The sequence below is a fragment of the Hyla sarda genome, chromosome 1 (genome assembly GCF_029499605.1).
Source record: "Hyla sarda isolate aHylSar1 chromosome 1, aHylSar1.hap1, whole genome shotgun sequence".
Classification (NCBI taxonomy): domain Eukaryota; kingdom Metazoa; phylum Chordata; class Amphibia; order Anura; family Hylidae; genus Hyla; species Hyla sarda.
In genome coordinates this window covers 115,145,696-115,163,160 of record NC_079189.1, presented here as the reverse complement: position 1 = coordinate 115,163,160, position 17,465 = coordinate 115,145,696, and positions in this window count along the sequence as shown.

Below are 17,465 nucleotides of genomic sequence, written 5' to 3'. Positions count from 1 at the left end.
TGGCTGTCCGGAAATGCTGGGAGTTGTTGTTTTGCAACAGCTGGAGGCTCCGTTTTGGAAACACTGCCATACAATATGGTTTTAATTTTTATTGGGGGGGGGGGGACAGTGTAAGGGGGTGTATATGTTGTGTTTTACTCTTTATTATGTGTTTTATTTTATTTATATCTCTTTATTTCTTTTTTTTTTTTTATCACAAAACAGAACAAACAAAATTACAAACCATACAGTTATACAAAACAAGACAGAAATATACAATATAGGGTTCTCTTTATTATCCTATATCTCTCTATATTACTCATTAACAGCATAGAACCCAAAGGATACCTGTCTTATAGTTACCTATGTACATACCCACTCCATACCCCACCCAGCCACCCCTTCCACACAATCCTTATTCCAGTGCCACGAAAAAACAAAACAAAAACAAAAGTGTGAATTCACTTGCGATTTGCCGCGATCGCCGACTTGGGGGGATCTGATGACCCCCTGGGCGCACGGGATGCCTGCTGAATGATTTCAGCAAGCATCCCGGTCCGATCTCCGCTCAGCGCACGGCGGGGACCGGAACTCCCCATGACGTAACTGTATGTCATGGGTCCTTAAGACCCAGGGTGTCGGGACGTAACGTTACATCATGGGTCCTGAACGGGTTAAGGACCAGGGGTTTTTCCGTTTTTGCACTTTAATTTTTTCCTCCTCACCTTTTAAAAATCATAACCACCTCAATTTTGCACCTAAAAATCCATATGATGGCTTATTTTTTGCACCACCAATTCTACTTTGCAGGGACATCAGTCATTTTACCCAAAAATCGATGGCGAAACGGGGAAAAAAATCATTGTGCGACGAAATTGAAAAAATAATGCCATTTTGCTAATTTAGGGGGCTTCCGTTTCTACGCAGTACATTTTTCGGTAAAATGACACCTTCTCTTTATTCTGTAGGTCCATACAGTTAAAATGATACCCTACTTACATAGGTTTGATTTTGTCATACTTCTGGAAAAAATCATAACTACATGCAGGAAAATGTATACGTTTAAAATTGGCATTTTCTGACCCCTATAACTTTTTTATTTTTCTGCATATGGGGCGGTACGAGGGTTAATCTTTTGCGCCGTGATCTAAAATTTTTATCGGTACCATTTTTATATTGATCAGACTTTTTGATCGCTTTTTATTCATTTTTTCATGATATAAAAAGTGACCCAAAATACGCTATTTTGGACTTTGGAATTTTTTTGCGCGTACGACATTGACCGTGCGGTTCAATTAATGATATATTTTTATAGTTTGGACATTTACGCACGCGCCAATACTACATATGTTTATTTTTATTATGTTTATATATTATTTATAAGGAATTTGGGAAAAGGGGGGAAGGGGTTAATGTGTGTGTGTGTTAAACTTTTTTTTTTACACTTTTAGTCCCCTTAGGGGACAGGGGACTTTTAGGAGGAATCATTAGATTCCTCATACAGATCACTATGGTTGTATAGAACCATAGTGATCAGTGTGCTCTGCGCTTGAATGATAAAGCCTGGCCCTGCCAGGCTGTATCATTCAGAGAGCCGGAGCTGCCGTGGAAGGAGAGGTAATCCCTCAGTCTACCTCAGCAGTGGATCGACCCCCGTGATCGCGCTGCGGGGGGGCGATACACCAAACTGGACCACCAGGGACTGAATATAGAAACCTTTAGACGCCGCTGTCAACTTTGACAGCGGCGATCTAAAGGGTTAATAGCCGCCCGCCACGATCGCCGCATGTCGGCTATTAACGCTGGCCCCCAGGTGCAGGAATCAGCTGGGGGCCGGGCGGTATGACTCGGGCTCGAGTCAGGAGACCGCGTCATACCTGGTTAAGGGCCATTGGACGTGTATACACGTCCATGGTCCTTAAGAAGTTAAAGCTATTTCTTCTTCACTATTTTGAGATACTACCAAAAAGAGGGCCACTTGGTACAAAGTACTAAGTATGTGTCTCAAATGGAAACACTCACTATACAAAACCTATCACATAACCACTGAGACAAAAATATTTGCAAAAATAGTGTACAATCTTTATTAGAGTGCATACATGCATAAAATCACAATTAAAATGGAACAGAGACAGACAGAAGATACAAGTGTCTCATACAGTATGTAAGGTGAGTGTTCTAGTGCAGAGACTATCAAGGGTTATTTAATGCAAACTATGGGTAAAGGGAGCAGCTATATATACATATTGGCATGATACCCATAATAAATACCCAAAAACTACCCAAATAACTGCACAAAACACAACAATAGGGGTCACAAGGATACAAGTACAAACGTGCATAAAAATATAGTATCATAACCAGAACACTAGACCCTGTAACCCTAGCACAAATTCAGGTGAGAACCGGCCAAAATATGGCGCATCTCACCTCACCATGCCATGGTCCACGAGTAAGGAACGGTCAAATGACACATAATGCACAGGTTAGATCCGGACACCCTTACCAGTAGAGACCACCACCCCTGATAAATAGCAGGTCATCGATGTAGCGGCCATACCATGCGATGCATTTAGCATAGGGGTTATGGGGTGCGAAAAGATTCTCCCTCTCCCACCAACACATATAGATGTTGGCGAGAGAGGGATAGAATTTCGCCCCCATCGAAGCTCCGGTGATCTGCAGGTAGTATTAGCCATTAAACATAAAAAAATTGTGGGACAATAAAAATTCAACCACCATAATCAAATACTCCTGCAGATCACCGGAATTAGCTGTAAAGGTAGAAAGAAACCAACGTAATGCTGTAAGGGCAAGGTTGTGAGGGATAATCGAATATAAAGCTGTCACATCTGCCGTTATCCACATGTGACAATCTTGCCAGACAAATTCATCAAAGGCCGCCAGTACTTGCTGGGTGTCCTTGATGAAACCTGGTATGTGGGAAATGAAAAGCTGTAGCATGCTGTCAGTCCAAGCACACAACCTTTCATTTAATGACCCTACACCAGCTACTATCGGTCTCATTTGTGGAGGGAAGAGGTTTTTATGAACTTTGGGCAAGGAGTGGAAAATGGCTACCACTGGATGCTCAGGAATTAAATAATCTGCCATTTTTTGAGAAAATATTCTACTCCTTGCCCCCATATTAACCAGATTGGTTAATTCCCTTTTGAAAGGGAGTGTTGGATTCCCTGGCAGCGGTCTGTATGTATGATCATCAGAAACACGTCACTTCCGACCTGTTATCTGTTGCTTCTGGCGTGATGTAAAATAAAGCTATACTGATTTGATCTGCACCTGAGCTGGAGTTCTTTCCATATTCCCTACTGTCGGCGAGTGCAAGTGCAAGTGCTCGATATCCGGACCAGGGGTGAGCTGGCTTCATTTCTATATTTGCCTCACAGTAGTTTGTTTGTTTACTATTCAGGCTGTGTATATGTATAAAGTTAATATACATTTATATCCAAGCATATGTTATAGCAAGTTATATATCTACAAACAGTATAATAAATAACAAATTATGAAAATAAATTAATAACACATTAATTGTATAAATTGCTTTTGTTTTAAAATTGTCTTTAGTAAAAGTACAGTAAACCCTATTCTTATAAGTGAAATGTCACCTTTTATATAGAAATCAAAAGGGTCACTCACTTAATATTACTAACACCTTTCCCTAAATGATTTAGCAATTTATTAAACCGCACAAGGAGGGGTTCCAGCTGAGTAAGTCAAAATGGTGTTGGCTTTTCCCTAGGGGGTAGATCATGTGAAAACACCCAAGATCAGAACTGTCATATGCTCAGCGGTAGGTACATTTTGTGCAGAAATTAATGGACCAAGCTGGGAAATGTTTTTATGTTGCGTCTTCCTTTGTGTCAGATGCAAATTCAAAGAGCTTTTGAAGCAAGTGAATGGTAGTTATGGAAAATAATTTACATTTATTGACACTAGTAATATAGCAAACACTAAAACTGAGCACAAAGTGACAAATTGAAAATGTTCTACATATGCTTTGGAGATTACTGAATACATTTAAATTTTAAAACAATTATTTTCTCATATTTTGAGCAACTTACATACGTCTATAAAAGTCAATAAGATGCATATGAATTGAGTATAATCATATATTGTATTTCATAATATTTGGTATAGATCAGGTGACTAAAAAAAACAAAAACAATATAATACTGCATAAAAAACAGATACTCTGTTTGCCTGTTCATTTATTTATTTATTCTTTGTTTTCATGACATAAAATTATCGTGACAAGTCTATTAGAATGTTTTCCTAAATGAATGCCAATATGTTGTGTGTATAGAGTCATTGGCATTAGATGTACTGTAACTTATACAATTAAGAACTGTGTCATACTATAAATAGTACAGGGACATGCATGTATCTGTCTTAAGGAAAGTGTACCTCCAATTATTAACTGTACCAGAGCCTTAGATTGTAATGGCACTGGGTTTTGCACTGGTCCGGATAACTAGAAAACTGAATAATAGGCTAGGTCTTCTATGATGCAGTGGGAGCTGGGGCAACGGCTGTTTCTTTTTATGTATTTATAGTACAAATTCCTAATGCATGTCATTTAGATGAATGACTATAGTGCTTAAAATAGCACTATAGTAATTTTTCGTATCATTCTGTTATTCTGCTTTGAGTTATCCTCTTTCTTCTTCATCCAGCCCATGCCACTATGACTTTGGACCATTACAGAATTTACTAGTGAATCACCTTTAGGCCCTTGTTCCTAAAGAAACTATTACAACACAAATACATTTACACCTCAGACCTGACCCTAAATTCGAATTTCAGATTAGACCCCTAAAAAATGTTTAGTTCCAGAAATGTATAACCCAGACTAGACATAAAAAATATTTGGACCCTAGACTATACCTTCTTTTACTTACTTTTCCCACTCACGGGTTTCTCTTCAGCTCTGGCACCACTGCACACAGGGTCCTAAATCTGATAGTGTAAGGATATTGTGGAGCTACTAAACACCATGTGCTGAAGCTGGTAAAACTTAAAGAGTACCTGTCACAAATAAAATGTTTCATATATTGTTCCTTGTGTAATTGGCAGACACTTTCCCATTCACTTGCTTTTAAAATTATCAACATAAATATGTTTAAAATGTAATAAAAAAAATGGCCACTATGTGGCTCTGTTTTGTTCCCTGCTACAATTAATACAATGAGTACGGTCTCCTCCTGGCCTGGCAGGACAACAAACGTGCACAGAGCTTGAGGTCTTCTATTCATCACAATGCTGCAACAACTACAACAGTCCCCCAGCAAGCTTTAGTGATGTTATGCCTGCTGGGAAACGCCCACTTTCTCCTGCTGGGAAATGCAACATGCGAGCAAGAAGAATGGTAATATACAGAGCTGTTTAACCCCTTAAGGACCCAGCCCAAATATACCTTAAGGACCCGGCCATTTTTCGAACATCTGACCACTGTCACTTCAAGCATTAATAACTCTGGGATGCTTTTACCTTTAATTCTGATTCCGAGATTGTTTTTTCGTGACATATTCTACTTTATGTTAGTGGTAAAATTTTGTCAATACTTGCATCATTTCTTGGTGAAAAATTCCAAAATTTGATGAAAAAAATGAAAATTTTGCATTTTTTTTTAGCTTTGAAGCTCTCTGCTTATAAGGAAAATGGATATTCCAAATAAATTATACATTGATTCACATATACAATATGTCTACTTTATGATTGCATCATAAAGTTTACATGTTTTTACTTTTGGAAGACATCAGAGGGCTTCAAAGTTCAGCAGCAATTTTAACATTTTTCACAAAATTTTCAAAATCTGAATTTTTCAGGGACCAGTTCAGTTTTGAAGTGGATTTGAAGGGCATTCATATTAAAAAATACCCCACAAATGACCCCATTATAAAAACTGCACCCCTCAAAGTATTCAAAATGACATTCAGTAAGTGTGTTAACCCTTTAGGTGTTTCACAGGAATAGCAGCAAAGTGAAGGAGAAAATTCAAAATCTTCATTATTTACACTCGCATGTTCTTGTAGACCTAGTTTTTGAATTTTTACAAGTGGTAATAATAAAGCCCCCAAAATTTGTAACCCAATTTCTCTTGAGTAAGGAAATACCTCATATGTGTATGTCAAGTGTTCGGCGGGCGCAGTAGAGGGCACAGAAGGGAAGGAGCGACAATGGGATTTTGGAGAGTGAATTTTTCTGAAATGGTTTTTGGGGGGCATGTCACATTTAGAAAGCCCCTATGGGGCCAGAACAGCAGAAAACACCACATGGCATACCATTTTGGAAACTACACCCCTCAAGGCACGTAACAAGGGGTCCAGTTAGCTTTAACACCCCACATGTGTTTGACAACTTTTCTTTAAAATCGGATGTGTAAATGGAAAAAAAAAATCACACTAAAGTGCAGTTTTTCCCCCCAAATTTACAATTTTTACAAAGGGTAATGGGAGAAAATGCCCCCCCAAATTTGTAACCCCATCTCTTCTGAGTATGGAAATACCCCTTGCGGGCGAATACAATGCTCAGAAGAGAAGGAGTCACATTTGGCTTTTTGAAAGCAACTTTTGCTGAAATGTTTTTTTGGGGCATGTCACATTTAGGAAGCCCCTGTGGTGCAAGAACAGCAAAAAATACCCACATGGCATACTATTTTGGAAACTACACCCCTCAAGTAACATAACAAGGGGTCCGCTGAGCCTTAACACCCCACAGGTGTTTGACGACTTTTCGTTAAATTTGTTTGTGTAAATGAAAAAAAAAAAAATTTTTTTTTACTAAAATGCAGTTTTTCACCTAAATTTTTCATTTTTACAAGGGGTAATAGGAGAAAATGACCCCCAAAATTGTAAACCCATTTCTTCTGAGTATGGAAATACCCCATGTTCGGACGTAAAATGCTCTGCTGGCGAACTACAATGCTCAGAAGAGGAGGAGCGCCATTGAGCTTTGGAAAGAGAATTCGTTTGGAATGGTAGTCAGGGGCCATGTGCGTTTACAAAGCCCCCCGTGGTGCCAGAACAGTGGACCCCCCACATGTGACCCCATTTTGGAAACTACACCCCTCACAGAATTTAATACGGGGTGCAGTGAGTATTTACACCCCACAGATCTTTGGAACAGTGGACTGTGCAAATGAAAAATTGAATTTTTAATTTTTACGGACCACTGCTCCAAAAATCTGTCAGACACCTGTGGGGCGTAAATTCTCAATGTACCCCTTATTACATTACGTGAGGAGTGTAGTTTCCAAAATGGGGTCACATGTGTCGGGGGTCTATTGTTCTGGCACTATGGGGGCTTTGTAAACACGTGGCCTTCAATTCCGGACAAATTTTCTCTACAAAATCCTAATGGCGCTCCTTCTCTTCTGAGCATTGTAGTTCACCCGCAGAGCACTTTAAATTCACATATGGGGTATGCTCTTAAAAATTTGGGGGGCTTTTTTTCCTATTTTCCCTTGTGAAAATGAAAAATTTAGGGTAACACCAGCATTTTAGTGAAAAAATATAATTTTTTTTCATTTTCCCATCCAACTTTAATGAAAATTTGTCAAACACCTGTGGGGTGTTCAGGCTCACTATACCCCTTGTTACATTCCGTGATGGGTGTCGTTTCCAAAATTGGGTCACATGTGGGTATTTATTTTTTTGGGTTTATGTCAGAACCGCTGTAAAATCAGCCACCCCTGTGCAAATCACCAATTTAGGCCTCAAATGTACATGGTGCGCTCTCACTCCTGAGCCTTGTTGTGCGTCCGCAGAGCATTTTACGCTCACATATGGGGTATTTCCGTACTCAGGAGAAATTGCGTTACAAATTTTGGGGGTCTCTTTTTCATTTTACCTCCCGTGAAAATAAAAAGTAAAGGACAACACCAGCATGTTAGTGTAAAAAATTTTTTTTTTTTACACTAACAGGCAGGTGTAGACCCCAACTTTTCTTTTTCATAAGGGGTAAAAGGAAAAAAAAGCCCCCCAAATTAGTAGTGCAATTTCTCCCGAGTACGGAGATACCCCATATGTGGCATTAAACTGTTTCCATGCGCATTTGAGGACTAAATTAGGGATTGCACAGGGGTGGACATAGGGGTATTCTACGCCAGTGATTCCCAAACAGGGTGCCTCCAGCTGTTGCTAAACTCCCAGCATGCCTGGACAGTCAGTGGCTGTCCGGAAATCCTGTGAATTGTTGTTTTGCAACAGCTGGAGGCTCTGTTTTGGAAACACTGCCGTACAATTCATTTTTAATTTTTATTGGGGGGACAGTGAAAGGGGTGTTTATGTAGTGTTTTACCCTTTATTATGTGTTAGTGTTGTGAAGTGTTTTTAGGGTACGTTCACACTGGCGGAGGTTTACAGTGAATTTACCGCTAGGAGTTTGCGCTGCGGCAAAAAATTTGCCGCAGCTCATACTTGAAGCAGAAAACTTACTGTAAACCCGCCAGTGTGAATGTACCCTGTAAGTTCACATTGGGGGGGGCAAACCTCCAGCTGTTTCAAAACTACAACTCCCAGCATGTACTGACAGACCGTGCATGTTGGGAGTTGTACTTTTGCAACAGCTGGAGGCACACTGGTTGGAAAACCTTCAGTTAGGTTCTGTTAACTAACTCAGTATTTTCCAACCAGTGTGCCTCCAGCTGTTGCAAAACTACAACTCCCAGCATGTACTAATCACCGAAGGGCATGCTGGGAGATGTAGTTATGCAACAGCTGGAGGTACCCAACTACAACTCCCAGCATGCCGAGACAGCTGTTTGCTTTCTGGGCATGCTGGGATTTGCAGTTTTGCAACATCTGGAGAGCTACAGTTTTTAGACCAGTGCACAGTGATCTCCAAACTGTGGACCTCCAGATGTTGCAAAACTACAACTCCCAGCATGCCCAGACAACAAACAGCTATGTGGGCATGCTAGGAGTTGTAGTTTGGCAAGATCTGGAGGGATATAGTTTAGAGACCACTGTATAGGGGTCTCAAACTGCAGCCCTCCAGCTGTTGCAAAACTACATATTCCAGCATGCCCAAACAGCTGTCTGGGCATGCTGGGAGTTGTAGTTTTTAATGTATCACTGGGGAATTATTCTTCAATAAGAACACCCCTTTCCCCATGAGAATTCTCACTATCAGGGTGCATTGATAAAGGTGCCCTTGGAGAGAGAAATTATGCTGTATATATGAAGTTACAGAACATCCAATAAGGCAGTGATGAAAAAATAATATATAACTTTTATTCTGATTCTTTTCTAAAATAAGAGAATTAAAAAGTCCATAGCTAGCAGTATAGTTGGTCAACACAGGACCGTGCTCATGAAATGGGTATGGGGTAACAGGTGAATACCTATATCTAAATAGTCCTACCTCATCCTAGGACTATCCCTCACTACATTTAGTGTGGGTGGGGGTGGGGTTTAGTGATTTCCACTCGCAGGTGGTTAGCTAATTAATCTCTCATACTCCTGTCCAACGCGTTTCTCCCACTTGTTTTAAGGGTTCATCAGGGAACCGAGGAGGGAATAATAGGCTACCAGTATATAATCATATCACACAAGGGTACATAGAAATAGGTATATATGGACTAAGTTCAGATCAATAGTTAGTCAAGATCAATAGGTAGTCAAATACAGACCAGATAGACACTAGATAAAGGGGATGGATATGTCAGTCAGTCACTGGCAAGTTGGAACCACAGTTGATGTCCAGATTGGTAAGTTTACAGTCCGAAACAGTCATTCAGAGTGATGTGTACACCGTCAAAAAGTCCAGAGTCAATCTGATAACCGCAACCCACCATATCATAACTTTAAATTAAGTAAAACATATAAATTATCTATGTATAACACCACAGCCATATAGGGTATGTGGTGTCACATCCATGTAGATTCCAATATTGACGATAGCACAGAATGATTATTACTTCCACACAGGTATATAGTAACATTCAGGTTCTATGTATAGAGATGAACTGTGAAGACATAATTAGACAAAAAATGTGTTTGTATAAGAAATATTACATATGTCATAATAGGATGATGTAGACAAAAATAAATAAAAATAAATTCATACCTCGGTTTTAAATAACCATGTATGATAACTTGGGTGGTTGATTCTCCTATGTGGACTGGCGGTATTTATTGTACTCTGGACCATGTGATCTAAAACAAGCATCATATTCCATTTACATTATGTATTGTTGCTAGTTGTCATTAATAGCTCACTTATTATTACTCACCCCAGCAACTGATAATGCCCTGGTAGATCTACTGACAGATTGCCATCTAAGGTCTAATTAGACCTTCCACCTTGGGGGCCTGAAGTAAAAGATACAATAAAGTGCAATGAGAAAAGATATGTGCCCCAAATTGGACGCATATAGTTTCCATCAATAACGAAGCCCTCCCTTGGTCTGAAGGCACTTACCCTGTCCTTGGCCTCTAGATGCTTGGACATCACTGGATGGAAGCGATGTGCCATGATCCCGGCGTTTTCACTATTTTATACCAGTGAGCCGGAAGTTTGTCATAGGAGGCGCGGCTATGTGCCTTCGTTATACTTGTTAGGTGGAACGCATCCATCCCCGGAAGTTGCTGGGTATGGAACGCAGCCCTTACAACTTCTGCTGCCGGACATATTAGAGCAGTTCCGGTTAGTGGAACGCACATGCGCTCCAGAAGATAAGTTCCGGCCTCCTTTTTAGTGTGATGTTCCGGTTGGTGGGACGCAAATGCGTCTCACCACCGGATCACTCCGAAGGTTAAAATTGGTGGAACGCATATGCGCTTCACCGCTAGGTGCATAGGGCAAAATGCACAGTATGGGGGGCCAGTAAATGGAAAAAAATGTTAGGTGTTTTGCTACAAACCTAGACAGTTTAGTATCTTTACAGATATTGAATGCCAGTGGCTGAAGGACAATTGATAATGGATGCATAAAGATATTAACGTGTATATATATTTTATAGTATTGCACATAGTATCATGGCCAAATAATGTTCCTGCAAAGATGGGGAATATCTATAACATAGAATATTCCCAATGGTTAGTGGTATAGGTTAATCCAGGTAAATGTAAAATACCTTAAAATTTAAATTAGAGGGCACAAATGAGAGGGAGTCATTTGGACCACGTGGTATAGATTAATCAAGGTAAAGGTGAAATACCTTAAATGGAAGGCACAAATGAGAGAAAGTCATTTAGACCTTCGTGGTGATAGGGTGCCAAATGCAGTTCCTGCAGCAATGGGTAATATCTATAACAAAGAATGTTCCCAATAGTCAGTAGTATAGATTAATCAAAGTAAAGGTGAAATACCCTAGATAAAAGGCACAAATGAGAGGGAGTCATTTAGACCACGTGGTGATAGGGTGCCAAGACGGTAGATCCACTTGGTTTCCTTCTGCATAAGTATCCTGTCTTGGTCGCCCCCTCTTGGGTCTTTCATCAATACTTCAATAGCTTGAAACTTGAGGTCATATATGTTCTCACGATGTTTGAGGTGCATGTGAGTTGCAATGGGTTTCTCTCTTTGATGTTTAACATCACCCAAGTGCTCCAAAATTCTTCGCCGAAACTCGCGGATGGTTTTACCAACATAATATAGCGTGCAGGGGCATTTGGCCAAATATATTACTCCTTTGGTTTTACAATTTGCATACTGCCGGCATTTGTATGTTTTAGTTTCATCAGGTCCACAAAACTCTTTTGTCACATGTATATATTTGCAGGCTTTGCATTCTCAACAACGAAATGTCCCCATCACTGGTCTATCCAGCCAGGTTCTCCTTGCTTTAGGCGGAGTATAGTGACTGTGGACCAATACATCATTCAGGTTTTTTCCCCTACGATATGTGATGACTGGTCTTGGTTCCACTAGTTCACTCATCAACGGATCCGAGCTGAGTATTGTCCAATGTTGAGATATGATGTTGCGGATCTCTTCTGATGCCGCATCAAAGGTTCCAATAATTTGAGTCGGAGCCTTTGCCGAAGGGTCCTTTGGTTTAGACTGGAGTAGAGGAATCCTGTCTAGGGGTCTTGTTTGTTGGTAGGCTTCCCTTAGAATTTTATCTGGGTACCCTCTTTCCCTGAATCTTTCCCTAAGTTTTGCAGATTCAGTTTTGAAGGAGTCTGTGGATGAACAGTTCGTTCGTAGGCGCATGTATTGCCCTTTTGGGATGCCCTTCTTTAGTGGAAAGGGATGATAGCTGCTCCAGGTAAGTAGGTTATTCCCTGCAGTGGGCTTTCTATGAATAGTCGTGTCGATCCCCTCTTGCTGATTTTTTGACAGTAGGATGTCCAAAAAGGCCAATTGGTCATTGTTGATTTCTGAAGTGAATCCAAGGCCTATCGGGTTGTCATTGAGTGATATCATGAATGCATCAAAGTCCTCCCTAGATCCTGACCAAATGACCGCTACATCGTCGATGTAGCGGCCCCAATACTGTATGTGGTGGTGGTATGACTGATTTGCTTCCCCAAACACTATGATTTCCTCCCACCAGCCCAGGAGCAAGTTGGCATAAGTGAGCGCCACTGGGCTGCCCATTGCCGTGCCCCTGAGCTGGTGGTATAGGACTGAATTGAAGATGAAAAAATTGTGAGTGAGTATGAAATGAAGAAGCGATAGGATGAAATCATTATGTAATGCAAACTGGACCCCTCTGCTTCGGATGAAATACTGCACTGCTTTCATTCCTGCCTCGTGGGGTATTGAACTGTAGAGTGCTTCTACATCTATAGAGCACAGCCACCATTCTTGTTCAATACTTAGGTCCTGCATTTTACTCAAAAGATCCTGTGTATCACGTAGGTATGACGGAAGACTTGTGACAAAGGGTCTTAAAATCTCATCCAGATAGATTCCACAATTTTGTGTTAGGTTGTTAATACCTGATACTATTGGCCTGCATTTTAGAGGTTGCAGTCCTTTGTGTATCTTTGGTAATCCATAAAAGGTCGCCAGTCGAGGTGCTTTTGGTAGCAGAAATGAGTATTCTTTATCGTCGATTAATTTAGAGATCAGTGCCTCTTTCAAGATGGATTCCAATTGTTTATGAAAGATCTGAGTGGGGTTGCTGCTCAGAATACGATATGTTGTGACGTCTGACAAGATGTTACAGCACATTTCTACGTATTGTTTATGGTCCATCAGTACCAGATTTCCCCCTTTGTCTGAGGGTTTTATGATGATTGATTCGTTCTGTTCCAGTTGTTTAAGTGCTAGATGTTCCTTCCGAGATAGATTGAAACCAGACATCTTAAAGCCATTCAGTGACCTTTCCATCTCGTGGCACACAACATCAATGAAGGTATCAATGCAGTCCCTTTCACCTATAGGTGCCATGAGGTTACTTTTATTACGGCAGGTGGAAAAGGGGCCTTGTCCAATGACTCTGTCATTTTCATCCAATAATGATGATAATAAATTGACCCCTTCCAGATCTGTTGTATCTATGCCCAGTTCTAAGCATTTCCTTTGATCATGTAATTTAAAGAATTTTCTCCATTTCAGACGTCTCCCAAATAGATGAATGTCCTTTATCCAGGTGAACACATCCGGTTTGTTCACCGGGACAAAGGACAGACCCTTTCTGAGTACCTGATTCTCCTCAGTTGTTAAAGTATGAGATGAGAGATTTACAATCAAATTTCCCATCTCCATTGGTTTGGTTTCACCACATTTCAATTCTTCGCTAAAAAAGAAGAAGAGGAAGCAGAGGGAGAGGGGGAAGGCGGGGGTTGTTGCATTTGTGTAGGTAAAGAGGCGGCTGCTAGGGTAGAAAATGTACCAATGGTTCCAGATGTTTGTGGTTGTATATTCGGTTTGCTTCCGCCTCTCGGTTTTGAATTGTTTGGTTTGGATCCTTTTCCTCGTCCTCTGTAATTGTTGTACCTCCCTGTTCCTCCATATCGGGTGGTATATGGGGAACGGTTCCATTGTTTCATCGGACGTTCTGAGTCAGAGATGTCTGTTTCTGATGATGAAACTTCTGTATCCGTATACTGCGATTGCTGTTTTAACAGCACTGTATACGCTGTTTTCTCTGAATTCACTGAGATCACGCACAAATTGATTATGTTTTCTTTCTTTTAATAATGATTTATATTTTTCAATGTTGTTTTGTAGTTCTGTTTCTTTTTTATTAAATTCCGGATCAGTTTTTAAACTGGTAGCTATAGTGATGCTTTCATTCAATTTGGTGGTGGTGGTTTGTAGTGTGACCCTCTCTTCCTCCAATAGAATTTGCATTAGGCGTAGGGAGCTAGCAGTGGCCTCCTTTTCCCACTTTTGCATCAAAGTGGGTGTCCGAGACCTCGCTGCTGGTATAATTCTTATTCGCAGTCCTTTGGGCACAATTTGGTTTGCTAAATAGTTTTCCAAAGATTTAACCTCCCACCATGATTTCAGTTGTTCCCGATATCTGTTATTTAGATCCTTGAATACAGAGTTTAATGTAGGTGCTGTACGGATCACCTGTGTAAATTATTTTTTCAGAAAAGACGTCCTTCGCCTCGTCGATCCATGTGGTGGTATCCAACGTTCCAGACAGGAAACTTTTAGCCATGACACACTGTACAGTACACCTGTCGTGGAGTATAAATACCACTACAGTACAAAAAAAAGGATTTTCAAATCCCAAATTAGAACTTAATTATTAATGTATCACTGGGGAATTATTCTTCAATAAGAACACCCCTTTCCCCATGAGAATTCTCACTATCAGGGTGTATTGATAAAGGTGCCCTTGGAGAGAGAAATTATGCTGTATATATGAAGTTAAAGAACATCCAATAAGGCAGTGATGAAAAAATAATATATAACTTTTATTCTGATTCTTTTCTAAAATAAGAGAATTAAAAAGTCCATAGCTAGCAGTATAGTTGGTCAACACAGGACCGTGCTCATGAAATGGGTATGGGGTAACAGGTGAATACCTATATCTAAATAGTCCTACCTCATCCTAGGACTATCCCTCACTACATTTAGTGTGGGTGGGGGTGGGGTTTAGTGATTTCCACTCGCAGGTGGTTAGCTAATTAATCTCTCATACTCCTGTCCAACGCGTTTCTCCCACTTGTTTTAAGGGTTCATCAGGGAACCGAGGAGGGAATAATAGGCTACCAGTATATAATCATATCACACAAGGGTACAAAGAAATAGGTATATATGGACTAAGTTCAGATCAATAGTTAGTCAAGATCAGTAGGTAGTCAAATACAGACCAGATAGACACTAGATAAAGGGGATGGATATGTCAGTCAGTCACTGGCAAGTTGGAACCACAGTTGATGTCCAGATTGGTAAATTTACAGTCCGAAACAGTCATTCAGAGTGATGTGTACACCGTCAAAAAGTCCAGAGTCAATCTGATAACCGCAACCCACCATATCATAACTTTAAATTAAGTAAAACATATAAATTATCTATGTATAACACCACAGCCATATAGGGTATGTGGTGTCACATCCATGTAGATTCCAATATTGACGATAGCACAGAATGATTATTACTTCCACACAGGTATATAGTAACATTCAGGTTCTATGTATAGAGATGAACTGTGAAGACATAATTAGACAAAAAATGTGTTTGTATAAGAAATATTACATATGTCATAATAGGATGATGTAGACAAAAATAAATAAAAATAAATTCATACCTCGGTTTTAAATAACCATGTATGATAACTTGGGTGGTTGATTCTCCTATGTGGACTGGCGGTATTTATTGTACTCTGGACCATGTGATCTAAAACAAGCATCATATTCCATTTACATTATGTATTGTTGCTAGTTGTCATTAATAGCTCACTTATTATTACTCACCCCAGCAACTGATAATGCCCTGGGGTGACATCAGCAGTCACCCTAGCCCGGTCCCCGCCAGGCACGCGGCGGGGACCGAAATTCCCACAGGCGTATGGATACGCCCTGGGTCCATAAGTACCAGGACGTCAAGGCGTATCCATACACCCTAGGTCCTTAAGTGGTTAACCCCTTAAGGACTCAGGGTTTTTCAGTTTTTGCACTTTCTTTTTTTCCTCCTTACCTTTTAAAAATCATAACCCTCTCAATTTTCCACCAAAAATCCATATTATGGTTTAATTTTTGCATCACCAATTCTACTTTCCAGTGACATTAGTTATTTTACCCAAAAATTCACGGCGAAACGGAAAAAAAAATCATTGTGCAACAAAATCGAAGAAAAAACGCCATTTTGTAAATTTGGGGGCTTCCGTTTCTACGCAGTGCATATTTCGGTAAAAATGACACCTTGTCATTATTCTGTAGGTCCATACGGTTAAAATGATACCCTACTTATATAGGTTGGATATTGTCGTACTTCTGGAAAAAATCATAACTACATGCAGGAAAATGTATACGTTTAAAAATGTCATCTTCTGACCCCTATAACTTTTTTTATTTTTCCATTTTTCCATTTTTAATGGTATAAAAAGTGACCAAAATACGCTTTTTTGGACTTTGGAATGTTTTTACGCCATTGACCGTGCGGTTTAATAAATGATATGCTTTTCTAGTTCGGACATTTACACATGCGGCGATACCATATATGTTTTTTTTTTATTTACACTGTTTTATTTTTTTATGTTAAAAGGGGGGTGATTCAAACTTTTATTAGGGAAGGGGTTAAATGACCTTTATTAACACTTTTTTTTTAACTTTTTTTTTGCAGTGTTATAGGTCCCATAGGGACCTATAACACTGCACACACTGATCTCCTATGCTGATCACTGGCCTGTATTAACACGCCTGTGATCAGTGTTATCGGCGCTTGACTGCTCCTGCCTGGATCTCAGGCACTGAGCAGTCATTTGTTGATCGGACACCGAGGAGGCAGGTAAGGGCCCTCCCAGTGTCCTGTAAGCTGTTCGGGACGCAGCGATTTCACCGCGGCGGTCCCGAACAGCCCGACTGACTAGCCGGGATACTTTCACTTTCGCTTTAGAAGCAGCGGTCAGCTTTGACCGCCGCTTCTAAAGGGTTAATACCGCACACTGCCGCGATCGGCAATGTGTGGTATTAGCCGCGGGTCCCGGCCGTTGATGAGTGCCGGGACTGACGTGATGTGATGCTTCATATCGCGGGAGCCGGCGCAGGACGTAAATATACGTCCTGAGTCGTTAAAGGGTTAAAGCTCTGAAATAATTTTTAAGGGTGGGAGGGTGTTAGGAGTAGTAAGGGAACATAGCCTGAGGAAGTTGAGTTTATTTGGCGACTTTTTAAAGGGGTTATGCACCATAAGGTGATTTTAGTACATACCTGCCAGAACTGGGTATTCCCTGTTGGATTTTGTTCTCTAAACTACACATCTCACAGTTCCATGCTTGCAAGTATGAGGTCACTTTCCTCCCTTCCACACATCAGCCACCTCACCCATTGAAACACAGTGTTTTCTAACCAGGGGGCTTACAGCAGTTGCAAAATTAAAGCAGGACAGGCTCC